Consider the following 13,164-nt stretch of genomic DNA (forward strand, 5'->3'; position numbering starts at 1 on the left):
ACAATTCGTGATAGCTAAAACTTGGAAGCAGCCCAGTTCCCCATCAATAAGAGACTGGGTAAAGAAAATGTGTTACATTGGTAAGTCATAAAAAATGAGAAAATAGAGACATTTATAGCTAAATGGAAGCACATTGAGGTGATACTCTTAAGTGAAATAAATAGGGCACATGTGTAAATACTGAATAGTTTCTTTAGTGTGAGAAACTGAAAGTGTAAATAAGGACTAAAAGGGATAACAGATAATGTGAAATAGGAAGAAAAGGTGGAAAGGGGAAGGGGAAGTGAGAGGACTGGGGGAAAAGAAAGGGGAATGGAATTAATATGAGAAAAAGGAATAATGGAAACAAAGTCTTTGTAGATAGTGAGGGGTGGAGGGGTTGAAGGGAGGGCAGGGGAATGGGGAAAAAATAAGAACCAAGATGGATTATGTGAAGGCGCAAACTTCCAATGGTAAGTGTCATTATATTGTATACCTTAAATGTACCAATAGAATTAATTAATTTTATAAAAAGAAACTTGTCTGGGAGAAATTAGATGGCGTTTTCCCCCACCCCTTCCCAGTTACAGAAATCTGTATGCATGAAGCCTTTAGTACCTAGGGTGAAGGAAGACTGCTAATATGGATTGAGTTTGTTGTTTTTGCTGGAGCACATAGAACAAAAGAAAATTTTAAAGAACAGAGCGGGAAGGTAGAGTTGGTGGACTGACTCTCCTTTTGAAATTGAAGCACAGTGGAAAAAAGGGTATATAGCCAAAAACTGAAGATACCATTTAATGTAGGACATCCTATGGTTCTGGGCTGAAATAATGTTCACTCTAAAAGTGAAAAAAATTATCGCATAGTTGGATGATCCCAAATTCCAGTAACTCAGCGGCTGCAAACATTGGGAAATTTGGAAGCCAATATTCTTGACACAAAAATAATATTTACGCAAAGAATATCAGCAGCAGAGGCAGCAATGACTAGTAGGCAGGAGTGTAACAATGTGAGTGAGCTTGTTAGTGGCACATATGGTAAACCACACTGCTAAGGATGTCCAGAAATAACTGGGGAGTCTTTGGAAAAGGTTTGCTTTCCTCTGTGAACAGACGGGGCTTGTAGGTGATGAAATTTGGATGGATATTAATGTTCATGTGATCTCATTTCATCAGCTGGGAAAATCTTGGATATGTGGATTATATGTGTTTTGTTTTCTAGACTTCCATTCTAATAAACACGAAGCCATTGTTATTTATTTTTTGGTACTGGGGATCGAACTCGGGTCCTTGCGCTTGTCAGGCAGGAAGCAGAACCACTGAGCTAAATCCCCAGCCTATGAAGCCATTTTTAAAAACAAGGTTTTGCTGTGTTGTTCAGGCTGGTCTTGAATTTTTGGGCTCAAATGATCCTCTCATTTCAATCTTCCAAGTAACTTGCACTACCAGGAACTGAAACTTCTTAAACCTGTCCTGATCTTAGAAGAAAACTGCTCCTTGCATTGAGCCATCACTCCCCTCTTAGATATAAAGATTGTCTGTTGTTTCCTTTGAGTTCTTAAACTATCTTATCTAACATCATTGTAATTATCTATAGTGGTGAAACTGTAAATTCCCTGGATTAGTCTTCCTCACATAAACTCCTAGGTCAACAAGGACACTCCTCTTTCAGAAAAGTTAACTTGCTCATATTTACTTTATCTCCCCTGGAAAGTTCTAGATATCCTTTTGTAAACACTTCCCCTGTGAATCTACTTGCTTCTTTCAATGACTAATATTTCTATTTATGAAAATTGGTAACTTAAGACATTTTCTTTGCTGAAAATCCAGAATTTTGAAACCTTTGGCTAACTACCATCGTTATTTTGCCTCTTGTCTCATTTTTTTTAACTGTTTAGTCATTATGGAAAAACAAGCATTCACATTTTTTGCTCTGATATAAATACAGAAAAAAAATTCAGTGAATACTAAAACTTGCAGAATGTATCATAACCTGGGGAAAACAATCTCCTTGAATTCTAGCCATATGTTTTGTTTCCTGAGAATGTAAAGATTCATTTTTGATCCATGTAGTATTCCACAATAATATAATCAGTTATATTGCAGTTGTTGGTATCCTGGTCATTCTCCTCTCTCACTAAGAAGGTTATGTCCTAGGTTGAATTTTATCTTTGGCAGACAGGGCTTATAACCCTACAAGAAACTTGGAATTTGGTCTTAGGACTAAGCTTCAAATTTGCTTCTCAGAAAGCAGCTTATGCAAGATCTCTTGTAGTCTTTGTGTGCCATGGACAATATACACAAGATGGTGTGCAAGGGATCAAAAACTAGATTTAAATACTGCTGAGAGCATATACATATACATCATGAAATGTTAACGTAGCATCTTTAGATTTTTTTTTTCTTTTCTTTTCTTTCTTTTTTTTTCTTTTTTTTTTTTTGTTTTTGTTTTTGTTTTGTTTTTTGAGACAGGGTCTCACTATGTAGTTGAGACTGACCTGGAACTCACTATGTAGCCCAGGATGGTCTCAAACTCACAGTGATCCTCCTGCCTCAACTTCCCGAGTGCTGGGATTACAGGCTTGCACCACCATGCCCGGTTGCATCTTTAGATATTGAGATATTAGATATTAGCAACTGAACACTAGTGCCAAATCTTATTGAGATAAAGCAAAAATCATAGTTATAAAATTGATGTCTCGGCATATTTAAGTAAGCAGAAATAGTATTAAAGCAACATTGATCCAAAAGTCATCGGAGTTGGGTCTTGGGTTTCTTTAATAACTATATCACCATTGCTTTCAAGAAATCCTTAAAATCAAATGACAAAGCAGAATCGCCAAAAAAGCAGTCTTTGAATGTAGGTATATGGAATTATATTAGTTATGAAACACATTCCAAGAGTTTCCACATAGCAAGACTAAGTTGAATAACTATAAACAGGTAGCCTCTCTCCCAAGGAAATTCAATAAAGTCACAGTAAAGCACAGCTTTGAGGATTTTCCCAAACTACAGAATCTCAAACATTCATAGAAATAAACACTCAAAGGTGCTAGATAACAATCAAGCAAGTCATCTACTTGCAGAAGTTCCTATGTACACTCCACTGTGTTAGATGCTGTGGGGTGTATGAAAGAGACATCTCTTTTTAAAGATGTAAGATATGAACTCACAAAATGAGGAAGTTATGAAACAAAATAAACAGGTTAGAGGATGTGGAGCAGACCAGAATCAGCAGAACAAACTTAAAAGGCTTACAGTAGTGTAGGCTTTCACACAGAAGTCTGAATATTAGCTAGATGACAGAAAGGATGACAAAAGACTTTCTTGTAAGAGCCAATATGAATGAGGGCAGAGACTTGGAATGAATTGAGGATTTTAAGAAGAATCCAGAAATTAGTCTGACAGGAACAAAATATTCATGTTGGAGAAGAATGAGATGCAGTTTGGGAGATTCAGGCTGCAGTTTGTAGTAGAACTTTAGAGGTAGAAGCCATGAAAGGACACAGAACTGGTAACTAGATTTTCTTATACGCATGAATATAGACAAAAAGGCATCACTAATGGACTTTGCAGTCACTTTTTCACGTGTGGACATTGCTGTCAATTGTGTTTTCTTTTAATAATTCAAGGGGAGAAGATGAAGATGCAGAAATTGATCATAACAAAAATTGAAGAACAGCTTGAGATGTATTCTCTAACTTTTAAGAGAAAATCATTATTGTGTCCCTCCCCCATGAAGGTGAAGCACGTTTCTTACAGAAAACTTAAATTTATCCAGGGGGAACAATATTTGATCAATTATACAGCTAATATAGAATGAAGTATCTACTTTCCTAGATTGCCAATATTTCAGTATGCAACTCACTTTTTGATACAGATTAGAACACTTTCTCTTTTTTTCCTAGTTTTTATCAAATAATTTCAGAATAACATCAACATTCATGTTATCATAAACACAACAGACATTCCTCATTTCCTGTCCAGCATGCAAGGAGCTCTGAAGTTGCCATTCAATTCTAGTAAAAAATACAAAATTAAACAAACTGAAACAGCTACAACTCTTCTTCCATATGTCAGAAAATTAAGGTCACAGGAGAAAGCGCTGCAGTCAAAACTGGAGAGACACATAGATCCAGAAAATCACAACTTACTTATACATAAATCCATCAGTAGAAACCTCCACAGGAAAAGAAAATACGGGAGGGTAAATTTTGAACTCTAAAGTGATGGATTTCTTTGTACTCAGTGTAGGCAGGCTGTGAGCTAAAAACTTCTTTTTCAGTTTTACCTCCTGAAGTTCTATCAGGTTCTCACAATGAAGATCAGAGAAAATCTTCAGTGGGCTTACAGTATGGGTAAAGGAAAAGTTACTGTTTTAAAATAGGCCACAGCTTTCCCTTATTTTATAAATATTAACGCATATTATTTGTACAAAATAGTGAGTTGCATTTTGTGCCTTGATTACATTTTCCTCACTTTCTTCCCTCTCTTACTCTCTCTTCTATTCTCCTTTTCATTCTCTGATAGTCCTTCTACTTGCAACTTATCTTTTTAATAAAAGTATCCACATACTTCATTCTGTTCTTAACAAGGACTGTACCCAAGAGAATCTATTTTGCCAAAACCTAACTTATTGTGGTTTCATCAGTATCTAACTGACCTAGTGGAAAACAAATATTCAACTCCAATTCCAGCCATTCTGTCCCATTTTACAGTGGGTTGAGAGGGGACACTGAAAGGCACTTGTAAAGTTTACATCCAAGATACACAGAATCACGAAACCACTGAGACTTAAGTAACTAGGAATGTTTCCTCTCCTACATATTACTACATCACTATAGGCCTTAACAGAGTTCCTTTCATGTTCAGATTTTAACAACAAAATTACAGAGCATATTAAAAGATAAAAAACTAGTTTGAAAAATAGATCAAGGTTAGAACCAGACCTACATATAGCAAGAATGTTTGAATTCCTATGCTATGAATTTAAAACAACTATGATTAATTTGCTAATGGCTCTGAGGGAAAAATAGATTGAATGCATGAAAATATGACAATACACATGAACTAGAGAGATGGAAGTTCTAAGAAGATGAATACTGATTAAAATACTGTCACATAAATAAAAATACTTTTTAAAAATTAATTTTATTGGTACATTTAGGGTATACAATATAATGACATAAATCATTGGAAGTTTGCACCTTTACATAATACATCTTGGTTCTTATTTTTCCCCACTCCCCTGCCCTCCCTTCAACCCCTCCACCCCTTCCTATCTACAAAGACTTTATTTTCATTTTCTCATATTAATTCCATTCCCTTCTTAAGAATACTTTTAATAGGCTTGTTAGTAGGCTGGACACAGCTAGGGGAAAATCTTTAAAGATTTTTAATGGAAACTTCTAAAAGTAAAAAAGCAAAGAGAAAAAAGACTACAAAAATTAAATAGAATATACAAGAACTGAAAGATGACTACCAAAGGTGTAACATAAAACATATTCATAAAAGGAATACCAGAGTAAGAAAGAAAGGAACAAAAAATATTTAAAACAATAATGACTAAGAATTTTCCCAAAGGAATGTCAAACAAGCCACAGATACAAGAAGCTCAGTGAATGCCAGCCAGAATAAGTGCCAAACAGAAAAACTATGCCTAGGCATATGCATTATAAAATCAAAGATAAATAAAAAGTCTTAAAAGTAGACAGAAGAAAACAGCTTACCTACATGGTACAAAGAGAATAATGTAATTATGTTTGATTGCCTAAAAACCCATGCAAGCAAGAAGATAGTGCATAGAACCATTTAAGGTATTTTTTAAAAAAATGACAACTTAGAATTTTGAATCCTTAATATGTTTCCATCAAAGTTGAAGGTAAAATAATAACTTTCTCAGACAGGCAAATGTTAAGGTAATTTATTGACAGTTATATGCTTTTCAAGAAATGATCAAAGTTGGTCAGAGGGAAAGAAAAAAAAAAGGAGTGCCATAAGATCCAGCAATTGTGCTCCTTGGATTTAAGCCAAGTTATTTCAAACTGATGCCCACACAAATATTTAGAGCACATTTACAAATAATTGCAAAAACCTGGAAGAAACCAAGAAGTCCTTCAGTAGGTGAATGGATAAACTATGATACATACTGATGATGGAATCCTATTCAGCTATAAAAATAAATGAGTTATCAAACCATGAAAAGATATAGATGGACCATGAACATTAGTAAAAATCCAATGTGAAAAATTACTTATTGTATTATTCCAACTATATGACATTTTGAAAAACAAAGCGACACCATGGATGTGTTAAAAAGACCAAAATGACATATAATTCTATTTAGGATCTTTTTGATATCTCTATGTTCATATCTATCTATCTCCAATCCCTGTGTTTTATACTGCAGTGCCCCCTAATCTACCCACCATCTACTTTGACTTCCTCCAATCTAGTCTCATTGCAGCCAAGGGTATCTTTTCATAAGAAATACAATATCATCACCTTTGTAGTTTCCTTTTACTATTACAGTAAATAGAAAAGGGACTAAATGGTCTGGTGTACATTTATTCTCCGGTTTCATCTCGAACTTCCTCACTCTCCACACTATATCCAGTTGTCTTTTAGTCACCATGCTCCCCCTGACATTAGGCTTTTGCATATTTTGATTTCTCTATTTGAATGGAACACTTATGCTGGAGACATAAATGAGCTTGTCTAGGGAGAAAGTTTATGAGGTGTGAGATAACTGAGGACTGGCCTCAGAAAAAAACAGCATTTGTAATGGAAAGAAGTTATAGTGATACATGGATTATTTCTCCACTTCTGAATTCTGAAGTTCTGAATTCTTTCTTTTGTTTGGCCACCCAAATACTTGGTACTGTCCAAAAATGAACTGTTCCCTGTTCAAATCAGCACTCCATTTGTTGAATGGGGTTGTTCCATTTGAAGGGGAGGGTACTTTCACTTTCACAAAATCTCATTAGGAAGATACTAGTAAATAGGCTATGGTGGCAGTTATGCAACTTTTAAAATACTGAGATTAAAAAAAAATGGGACTCAGAGAAAAAGTCACACTGTAGTCTTCTGGAGTGATTTCTGCCAGGGTGAGGAAAGGGTTGGCCCCTCAACTACTGTGATCTTCAAGGCTGTGGATGTTCTACGTAACCAGCCATTCTCTGAAAATATAGATATGCTTTCAAAGTAAACATGCTTCCAGTTAATAAACCTGCTCTGGAAGAAAGAGGAGGGAAAGGAAAAAAAAAAGGCTCCTTTTTCTTTGGTTGGCTTAATTCTGTGACTCACAGAATTTATGTCTTTGGGAGCTGTGAAAAAAAAAAGTCATTAATTTGGTTGATTCAAATTTTGACTCCTGAGTCAAAAAGTTACTCAATATTCCATTTAGGGAGGAATGAGGGGATAGTGTACTCAGAGTCTTCAGTATGCGCCTGTGATAATGATTCATATGCTGAGTGATCTTGGGGTAAACCATGCAAACTCCCTCCATTTCCATATAAGTCATACCACCTGTCTGTCAATCTCTTGTGGTTGTTATGAATCTGATGAGATCAGAGATCTGAAAGTATTTTTAAAATGTCAGATATTATCATGCCAAAAACTAAGTCATCCACAAAGAGCTAGTCTGTCTTGAGTATAGTTTTTAACATAGACATGGATTGATTCTTGTTCTTTTTTTTTCCTTATTTCTAAATCATGTTGAAAATGAAAGCTTCTGAGCTATTGAGATATATATTAATTGCTACTAACACTGCAGGGAGGGCAGGGGTATGGGGAAAAACAAGAACCAAGATCTGTCATGTAAAGGTACAAGATCCCAATGATAGAAGTAATGGTACCATATACTTAAAAAGTACCGATAGCCTCAATGAAAAAAAATATATACATATAAACTAAATAAATCCTTGTTACATTAATCAATAGTCCAGTTTGCAAATGGAAACTCTAAAACAAAAAAAATGTAAAACTGAGATTAGTTTTTACTCTAATATAATTACAAAGGCCTTGCCTTAGCCCCCGAGCCATAAAATATCTAATTGACAACTATGTCTTTGTCATCATCTTATACAATTTCCTTCTTTCCTCTCTCTGCTTGAGACCTTTTGGCTTCCTTGCTTTTCCTTGATTAACACAAGAACTATATGACCCCAAGACATTTGCATTGCTGCTATTGACTTGCAATGAAACCCCACTCCTGACATCATTCAAGTCATTCCTCCTCATTTCACTCAAGAATCAGAAAATGTTGTATGCTACACACTATAAGAGTGCGTTATTCCCAATAAGAATGCATTCTTATTCTTAATAAGAATGCAAGCTCCATAAGAGCATATGATTTTTTATTTTGTTTGTTTAACTGAAAAATACTTAACACATAGAATATAGCATGCCACAGAGTAGGTACACGATAAATATCTGTTGAATTAAAGAATGAAGGAACATATTTCTACTGTTCCTCTGACTAGAAAAATCCTACTTCACACAGCACTTATAACCATACACCTGAGAAATAGATGTTTCCATGTGTGTGAATATTTGGCGATTTTTTCATGAAGTGGAGTGTACACTGAAATTCCACCTCACCCCAAAAAGAATGTCTGATATCAAGAAATCAACCAATAACAAATGTTGGCGGGTTGTGGGGAGAAAGGAACCCTTCTCCATTGTTGGTGGGAGTGTAGACTGGTGCAACCACTATGGAAATCAATATGGAGATACCTCAAAGAACTAGGTTTAGAGGTTCCATTTGACACAGCTAACCCTCTGCTGGGTAACTTTCCAAAAGAATTAAAAGAATCATATCACAGTGATATATGCACACCTATGTTTATAGTGCCACAGTATGTAATAGCTAAAACTTGGAAACAGCCTATTTGCACATTAGTTGTAGACTGGATAAAGATGTGCTTTTTCTATAAAATGGAATACTACTCAGCCATAAAGAATGAGAAATTAGAGTCGTTCATAGGAAAATGGATATGTATTGAGGATACACACCTAAGTAAAATAAATAAGTCACACATGTATAAATACCAAATAGTATCTCTGGTGGGAAAAACTATAATGGTACATAAGATCCTAATGCTATAACAGACAATGTGAAATAGGAAGAAAAGGGCTAAAGGTGTATGGGAGGTGGGAAGGGTAGGAGAAAGGTGATAAGGGAAAAGGAAAAAAAAACAAGAAAATGAAAAAATGGAAGTAAAGTATTTATAAATAGGGAAGGGAGGAGGGGGTGAAGGGTGGGTGGGGATAAGGGGAAAATATGAGAACCAAGACCTTTCATGTAAAGGTACAAGATCCCAATCATGAATGTAACTGTACTGTATACCTAAAATGTACCAATAAACTCAATGAGGAAAAAAAAAGTGGAGAGTAACACTGGGATTTCACATGACATTTTGACCTGGCAAAAGGCTTCAATGCCATCAATACACCCAGCACTGGCTGGGTATATATATATATTATATATACATACACATACATATGTATATGTATATATAATATATATATTTTATATATACACACACACTTTTTAAAGATATATTTGATTTCTATTATTATAATTAATCATATTAATTATACACATTAATGGGTTTCATTGTGACATTTTGATACATGTATAATGCTTTAAATCGTATGTACTGTTTACTTGTCCATATTAGCTAAATGGATTTCATTTTGGAAGATTTCCACATTTGGCCACTTAGAAAATTCCTGCAAGTTCAAAAGTTCCTCTACTAAAACTATAAAGGGCTGCTGACAAACCAAAGGGGGGAACTGGACAAAGCATCTACATGCCCTTTAAATTATACTGGTGTCGGCTACTAGAATTACTTGTCAGAACAGAATCACCAAAACCTTGTCCTAAATATAATCAGACTACAAACATTGAAAGAATGTTAGTGCACTGCAGCACAAACCAGAACACAGAGGACATGGAAATATACTACTAACAATTCTGACCCCAAACAGTGCAGCTATCATCACAGAAGACAGATTTTATGCACAAACTAAAATACAATATGGCTTATCTGTTGGCGAGGAGAATCTTAAGCTTATTGAATTTGTTGAATTGGACTGAGTGGGGGGGGTGTATGCTGTTTTTGTGATCATCTGACTATGGGAAGAGGAAATGATCTATCAGCACATACTATTGAACTAACCAATGTCCTTAACAGCAGTGCATACAATATATAGAGGAAAAAAGGGAGCTTACCATTGATTATGGATGTAGTCATAACAGAATTATTCTAATGAATTCAATTAGGTCATATTAGAAAATTGAACAAAATGAGTTAGATTTTACAGTCCCATTTCACTCAATATGTTTTTATTATTTTTATTTCTATAGAATATGGGTTGTTGGCCAGGGATTTAGCTCAGTGGTTCAGTGGCCTGCCTTGCAAGCGCAAGGACCAGAGTTCAATCCCCGGTACCAAAAAAAAAAAGAGAGAGAGAATATGGGTTGTTGATTTCATTGTACACTTAATCAGTCACTCTTTGCTTTTGTCTTCCATTGAGTTTATAAGTAAGAATTAATAAAATTATTGAAGAAGGAACACTTCTTCTTATATACTCAGAAGTAGCCATATCTCTAGCCAGTGAGAACTATTATCTGGAACTATTATTTCCTTAAACTTTGGTAATAACCTAGGAAGAAATAACACTCTTAGTAGAGATTTCTTTGTCTTTCTCCTCAATGTACTCTCACTGCCAACAATAAAAACACATTGATTGAATTTTATGTGTCTGGCACTCTGCCAAGCATTGGGATTTAAAAACTTTTGTACATCTTGCCTCCAAGCCTCAACAGCACACTTTCCCACTTGGAAATAATAGCACGTGAATTGTCTTAATATTTAGATATTAGAAATAAGGTGGGTCTCTTAGAGTAAAGTCTCTAGATAAACAGAATTTTAGGGTGGTTAACAACATGGAGTCTAGAGTGCTCAAATCAAATTTCCACTCAGATATTTCAGCAAACTTTGAGGTTGGCATGCTGCATAACTTTCTGTGTTTTACTGTATTCATTTGTAAACCAGGGATAATAATCTATATACCATAACGTTATGAAGAATCTATATAAGGTGCTTGAACCGAGCCTATTATATTGAAAATGCTAAATAGGGACTGAACGTGCAGCTTAGTGTTGAAGCACTTGCCTAGCTCTGAGTTCAATCTCATTACCACAAAAAGAAAAGAAAAAAATACTGAATAAGTAGTACATAAAAAATATGTTCTTACTATGCAAGGTATTTTCATGTTCCGCACAGGGCAACCCTAAATACAAATCAAAGAACATCTCCTGTTGCGTAGATAATGTGGAAAGAGTATCAATTGTCCAATATCATTTTGTGTTGAGTCCTCATATAGGGTGATTATTATAAGTACATAACTAAGTCCAGTGATATATATAAGTACATAACTAAGTCCAGTGATATATTGGAAATTAATAGGCTTTCAAATACCTGAACATTTTTATAAATTAGAGGCTTGTAAACTTTTTCTGTGAAGGGCCTAATGAGGAGATATTCCACACTAGACAGTCTGTGTTGCAACTATTCAACTAGACTGCTGTAGAGCAAAAATAGTTATCAGCAATATGTAAATGAATATATATGACATTTCAATAAAACTTTATATACAAAAAAGCAAACGGGGGTCTAACTCATGGGTTTGCTCACTTGTGTTCTAAATAGTTATCTTACCTGATCAGAGTTCTAATAGCCACTTTAGCTGCACAAACACAAAAAGCAAAGGAACTGCAGGGGAGATTGTGAGAAGAATTTAAGAAGTGGGAGGATAAACAAAAGCTCTTCCATGGCTGTCCCCTCATCCCAAATGTTATTAGAAGCTTTAAATGGCAAGGAAGAAGAATTCTTCATGTGTTCTCTCCTTCATTTAACACATAACTGGGAAGCATTTACCATGCCTAGGCACTCTTCTGTGATCTACAATGCTGAGTGAAAACAGACTTCGCCCCTGCTGTCAAGTAACTTATAATCCAATCATGTGAAGACAGGGACAAACATTGGTCAAATGATCACACAAATAAATAAAATATGTACCTATACATGAACACTTTTATGAAGGAGATTGTTCTAGACGTGCAGCTCACAGTGAGCTTCCCAAAGGAACCTGAATCTAAAACTGGGGCAGAAATCTGACAAATGAGGCATCTAGAGGGAAGAACATAGTCTCTTTGATAGTAGATAGTAGATGATAGGTTCCTTAGTGCATTCAAGAAATCACAATAAGGTCATTGTGATTGGAGTCCAGAGAGTCAGATGGCACATAATGGGGGACCAGCCTGGAGAGGTAAGTGGGGAAGGACTGTGTAGTAGCAATCAATTTTTAATTTATTCATCAAATATTTTCAGAACAGTACTCTACATCAGGTTTTGTGGACATTATAGTGAATGAAAAAGGCAGATATTAAACAAATAAGCACTCAAGTTTATCATTACAGAGCTCTGCTTTAGAAGTTCTATGCCGTAAAACTTTGTCTAGTAGCCTAACACATTAATAAATATTACCAGGCCTGCTCCCAGGATGTACCTGCATTGTAATCAGATATCCAAGTCATAACTACATACAATATATTACTCATTCTATCAATCATTTTTGAAATTATGGGTGGATTTAACATACCATCCTCAGGACTCAGGCTGTGAACTGTTATGTAAGGCATCACTTTCTGGTTGGTAATGAGCCTCTGATAGCCTCTTATTTGAGCACAGACTGATAGACAGATGTGATCCCTCTTGCTCCAATATAAACATGTTGTGTATTTTGCTACCAGCCTTTTTTACCTATGTATTCCTGTGGTGAACTCTGTTGATGTATTCTAGCTGACACTAAATTGTAATAGGTCTCATTACAAGTAAGAGGGAAGTATTCTAAGGAAATGCTTTTTCATGTGATAAATGTGAAAAACTAATGTGACTTTTAAACAGTTGCCCTGTCTAGATGATTACCCTGTAATTAGACCGGATCAATAATCATGAGGGTCTAGGAAAGCATGGCTATTCAAAGACTTTGTGAAAGGTCTGGAATTTGCTCTCAGAAGACCTCACAATGTCTCCAATCAAAATAAAGGGGGGGGGCGGGGATTTAGCTCAGTGGTTCAGTGGCCTGCCTTGCAAGCGCAAGGAACCCGAGTTTA

General features: G+C 35.4%; 1 pseudogene; it reads left to right on the plus strand.

Annotated features, from left to right (window-relative positions):
• Window positions 1–421: 421 nt before the first annotated feature.
• Window positions 422–13,164, plus strand: part of LOC104847624 — a 38,545-nt pseudogene continuing 25,802 nt past the window's right edge.

This window comes from Fukomys damarensis, unplaced genomic scaffold, assembly GCF_012274545.1.
Source record: "Fukomys damarensis isolate Sample0158 unplaced genomic scaffold, DMR_v1.0_HiC HiC_scaffold_39, whole genome shotgun sequence".
Lineage (NCBI taxonomy): Eukaryota > Metazoa > Chordata > Mammalia > Rodentia > Bathyergidae > Fukomys > Fukomys damarensis.